Below are 6,000 nucleotides of genomic sequence, written 5' to 3'. Positions count from 1 at the left end.
TCCAAAATGACTTAAGTTAACATTGGTGTTGCTTTCCACAACTGGAGACAGCTCTTGGTGAGTAAAGGAATGAAGTTTGATGCTAAACTCACTGGGAGGTGTTGATGCTAACGCTGGCTATGTAGCAATAGCAAAACTTACAATAAGCTCCTCAAACCTAAAAAAAAAAAAATCTCATACTGAGGAAACTCTCATACAAATTACAGGTATATTTATATCGATATAATTGGATTGCTTGCAAGCAACATTTTGTGTCTCTAACCAGGTGAGATTGTCATGTCTTTTGTTATTAGGAAATCCTTTTAAAAATAGGCAAATACAAAACCAAAATATTGGCCCACTTTCTTCCAAACGACACTTATCTGTCAACACAGTAGGTACACAGCCTCAAGGTTTGGATGCATTGTTATGATTGGGCCTCTCTTGCCCTTTTCTCCTGTTGTTTTCCCAGCTGTTCCCCACCTCCCTAATGTGTTTTGTTTGTCCCCAGTGTGCTCTCTGTGTCTGCCTGTCTGTCTGTCTGTCTGTCTGTCTGTCTGTCTGTCTGTCTGTCTGTCTGTGTTTGTCTGTCTAGCTGGGCGTGGCCTCCTGGTTCCAGCGCCTGCCAGTTCCCATGCACACCTGTTCTATATCTGCCAATCAACTCCACACTCTCCAGCAGCATTTAAGCCGGGCTCATCTCCTCAGTCTCTGCCAGATCGTTCAGTCACACCTCCGCTTTAGTTCCTTGTTTGTTCTGGGGTTGTTTTTTTTTCGGACTTCTTGCTAATCCTATGTTTTTTTCCTGTGCTTCAGGTCCAAACCTCTGCAACCCTGCCGCCTGTCACGCTCAGCCCAGCCTTGTCAGTTAACCTGTCTGGATTTGTGGATCCCTGTCTGTTTGCTCTGCCACTGTCTGTCTGCCAGCCAGTCTGCATCACCCCCCTCTGACATCTTCAAACCTACCCCTCATAACTCAGCTCAAACAACTAGTTAACAATAAAGAACTGTTTTTTCACTCTACCTGTTGTGCTGTGGTTTGTGGGTCCTGAAAAAGAAACTCTAAACCTTAAATCTTTGCCGCAGTGGTGTCATTGGAGTGATGTTTTTTTTTATCAAAACCCCTTTTCAAGGATTGAGAAAGGCCAAACCTTGCTATGGGAATGACAAAACGAAAATAGATGTCCCCTAGATTCTTTCTGAAGATAAGTCTGATATCAGCGTGTCTGGCGTCCTTCACCCTCCCCGTCCCTCCCAAAGGGGAGGCTCCAGCAATTATGAGAGAAGAAATCTGTGACAGGTAATGGGATTTTCTCTGCTTTTACAGATTATTATGCTTCTCAAGGGATGTGCAGGTGGTATTATACAACTTCCTCTCCTTCAGATGATAGGCACCTCATTTATATCAGATCCTGCCCTCTGTATGATACAAAGGAAAGGGAGGCTTCACAATATACTTATTGTATTATTATACAATATATGTTCCTAACATCCTTGAACATTTGCACTCCACCGTAGCCAGAGAGATAATTTCTTTTACATGATGCTATGAGTCATAAGTCAAGACATTCAATAGACAGATAATTGCAGCAAACCAGTAAGACATACTAAAACTCCATAACTGAGCAACTCCGTGGGCCTTGTTGACAGCCAATTTTGATGATTTTCACAAAGTAACATCTATTTTGAGGTGAGAACGTTACTCGCGTTCCCACTTTGCATGAAGACAGAATTCACAAAAAGAAGTGTTATCATACTGTGCGCAGTGGCAGACTTGGCTGCATTAAATTACCGCAGACAGGCTATACATATCCAGCCCTCGGCAGAGGTGTTATGCAGCAATCTTGTTTCTCAAGTCTGTTGCAACCTAAAGCCAGTAAGTGATAATAATGGAAATGAAATGCACTTTTTTTTGTGTAGTTCTTTGCTCGGAGGCATTGGACACAACCATAAATGGACTGCATTTCAGACTGAAAACTGAAAATGGCTCCAGGGAATGTGTCAGAGCTTGCTGAGTAAGTGTCACTGCCAGTTTTGTTAATTTCTTTTTATTGTGCAGAGGTTTAGAAGATTAATAACAAGGGTACTGAGGAAGAGTACAATGTCAACTACCAACTATTATTAAGTTGTAATCATGATTTTATTATCAGATATTTATCACCCTGCCTGCTCTGTACACATTGTTTTGTCAATATCTATAAGAACACCAGAAGGAAGTGTTTCTTTCTTTCTGTTTGTTCTCTTTTTTCCTTTATTGGGTGGTATGAGGTGTGTAACAGGGCATGCAGAGGATGTCACACAAACAATGTCAGTGTAGTCCGTTTCACGACTCATGTTGTTGTTGGACGTATCTACAGGGAACTGAGCCACTGGACATCATCTGCAAACCAAACGCATTTTCATGCAGTTAACACCAGCTACTGCTACACAGTGCTGGAGTACAGCAGAGAAACTAAACAGACAAGTAAATAAATAACCAGTCATGATTTGTTTTATCTGGGAGCAGTCGGGCGAGGCATCAGGCAGTGCAGTGGCTTTGGACTGCATCATATTAAAAGAGACATTGCTAATTGCTAATGTGTTTGAAACCATTGTTGTGCTCTATGCCGATACCTGCTGTCCTGCTTCCTGCATGTCAAGCAATTCTAAGGAATTGTAACGATGAAAACAAATTAACGTTTCTCATGCATCAAATTACAAAGTGTCACAATTGCTGGTAGCAACACGAGTACAGGCAGGATGGACCCAAATGCAGACACACACAAGGCAGATGTAGTGAGGTAAAGAACAAAAGCTGGTTTACAGGCAAAGGAGCGTAAAAACTGAAGTCCAAGTAGGCAGGCAAACAAAAAGCAAAACTCAGGAAATCCAAACTCAGGTGATCCAAACTCAGGTAGCAAAAACACATGAAAAAAAATTCAGGAACGTGAACAGGAACATAAACAGGATACTTCACTCAAGGAACACAACTGGGAATGAAAACAGACAAACTGACAAGGAGTGAGGAGAATACAGAGACTAAATGAAATAAACAAACTGGCGGTGTCGCTTGGGGGGGGGGGGTGGCCCAGAGGGTGGACAGACAAGATGAGCTCCTCCAGAGGGTGTTGGCAATGGCAGGGCTGCTCAAAGGGACGAGCAGGAGGCCGACAGCGAGGACGGGTTCCCTCAGAAGGCAGAGCAGGAGGGTGCGGGCAAGGGAGTGAGGCTGGATCCCCTCTGGAGTTCAGGCAGGAGGCTGATGAGACTGGAGGTCAGGAGAGGCAGCTGGCTCGATAAGATTCAGCTGCATGTCGGGGCACACCGCAGGACAGGCAGGCCGCTGGAGTACAGAGCAGGAAGTGGGCAGCTGCAGGTCAGGCTGGGCATCGGCATGGATGGCAGACTGGTAAACAGGAGCAGGTGTCTGCTGGCCTGCAGACCTGAGATCTAGAGCTGGTGTCAGCTGGGCCGCAGCCTAGAGATCTAGTCTGGAGATCTAGAGCTGGCATCGGCTGGACCGCCAACTGGGGATCAGGAGCCGACTTGATGTCTGCCAAGTCAGGAACACCCTCGAGAGCTAATGAGATGTTGGCTGAGACCCCGACTCGGGAACAGACTCAGGAACAGGTGAGACGTTGACCAGGACCCCAAATGCAGGAACAGACAGAACGTCGGCAGGAACAGATGAAGCACTGGCCAGGACCCTGGACTCAGAACAGACTCAGGAACAGGAACAGCCAACTCAGGGTTTGGCTGGGTGTCAATTGTGGTGCAGCGGAGGCTCTTGGTTTTTTAAATACTTTGGTGAGGGGAAGACCATGAGGCACAGGTGAAATTTATTAAGGCGGAGCAGAAAATCACAAAGGCAGAAAAGGGGCAGGAAGCAAAACAGCCCAACAGGTATGAGATTTCAAAATAAAATGGTAAGCTCTACAAAAAGTCCAAGAGGGGCAGATTGTGACAACAAAGTATATGACTTGTTTAGTTTATAAGAAGCTGCACTGAAAAAAGCAGTTATCAAACTTCATATTTCTGCGATGCGACTCTATTTTGTCCATAGGTGTGAATGTGAGCGTGAACGCTTGCTCACATTCTCCTTGCTCCATCCATGCTTATTAAAAAAAAAAAAACACAAATAAAAATTCTATATTCTTATGTATTCTATTTTATTGGCTAGATACACTGTATATGTCAATGTATGAAATAGTTCCAATTTCTAACAGGATTCTCTCCTCTTTGTAATATTCAAAGACAGGAAATTAATAAAGTTAAAAAAATCAATGCACAGTAGAATGTGTTAGCATGTGTTAGCTATTGTACTTCTAATGTCAACCATCGCTGTTATTGTGAAAGGTTTTGCAACAGAAAGTGGTTCTGTCCCGGATAAAGGCGTGGCCCATCCAGGTGAGCGAGCACATAGCTAAATGAAGAATTACAGAGCATTGAAACACTATTTGTTGTGGGAAATCCTGAATCATTCAGGGGCCACAGAGCTGGACTGGGTCCCTGGAACATTTCAGGGTTAATAGATATTCAGTGTGTTAAAGCTTCTGTTTAGCTGTTGTCAGGAGGCACAAAATTTCTAGCTGTGGCTCTGATGGAGCATGACCAACTATGAGGAGAGGAAGCTCCTTGGATAAAACATGCCTCAGATACTCAGCTCCCCCAAGCATGACCCTGACTTGGATAAGCAGCAAAAGATGGATGGAAACAATATTTTTCTTTTTCAATTTTCACTTCCCTGAAGCGCTCGAGCCTCCATAAACCTGTCAGAAATAATATTAATGAATCACTTGTAATTCAATTAATAGTACAGTAGTCTGTGTTTAGTGTAAGTACTAAGGTGAGAAAAATACTCCTCCAACTCCTCCTCCACATTGGAATCTGTCATCAGGCCCATCCTACAGATTTAAGATATCATATTAAATTTACAATAGTGACATTTTCATTTGGCTTTCCTGCACCCTTCTGGTGGCTCAGGTTTGTCCATTCAACCATGCTGAGGTAAAAGAAGTTGTCTTTCTTTGGGTCATAACAGGAGCAAGTGCATCTATTAAAACCTGTCATCTGAGTAAAGGAATGTCTTTTAGAGTATTATTTATTAATGTCATTTGCATGAGAGAGTAGTGTCTATCAATACAGCATCTGCTGGAGATGAAAAATATGAAGCAGTATTGTCTATAATCTAGCCAAGACTTTTGTCAGCTGCACAGCTTGCAATTGTTATCACACTGACAAAAAGCACACAGATGTAAGCAAGCATACCCACAACAGCCCGAGGAGGTGCATCATAGCTGCTGAAAATGAATGCAAACTTGAATAGAAAGCGGTGATACATTAAATGCATATGGAAAAAAAACATTCTGTGCTGTAAGCAAATTGCCTTTTTCTTGTAATATAACTTCCATAGACAAGAAAAGGATCAGACATGGATACATTATTAACTTAAAACTAATGCTTACTGATACTAACTGCTCTCACTGGTTGAGGCCTTGTGTGTACAGGGTGCACTAAGTCACACTCTCTAAGTTTGTCTCTCTGCACTGACCTTGTTTACAGTTCTTAAAGAACTTGCAGTAGGTGGTCCTTGGAAGGTTGGAAGCACAACACCTTTTATGATGAAACAACATTTCTGAAGTCAAGGATTCAAAGTAGAGTTTGGTGTTGACAAAAGACCCATCTGAGGTCTGACTTGTGTATGAAATCTTAGGAAGGACATAGAAATAAACTGATGGACACTATTTGGACATACTGGCTCCTGAAAGATATGTTGTTTTAGAGTGTATGTTGGCAAATTTGCAAAAATAAAATTCAACTTTCAAACACTAATGTAATCTTTACAGGAAGATAAACATTAATCAGCTGATACTACGAACAATTCACAGCTAATTTTATTAAACCAAGCATGAGTCTGTTTAATTTTTCCTACAAAGTAATTAGTTAGATAATGGTAATGTCATGCTTCAATAGAATATATGCGAATTCTTTCTTTCACAATATTTGCCCTCCATAAAACAAACATGTAAAAATTATTGTTTG

Source organism: Seriola aureovittata, chromosome 4 (assembly GCF_021018895.1).
Source record: "Seriola aureovittata isolate HTS-2021-v1 ecotype China chromosome 4, ASM2101889v1, whole genome shotgun sequence".
Taxonomy (NCBI): domain Eukaryota; kingdom Metazoa; phylum Chordata; class Actinopteri; order Carangiformes; family Carangidae; genus Seriola; species Seriola aureovittata.
Note: the sequence above shows the minus strand (reverse complement) of the source record.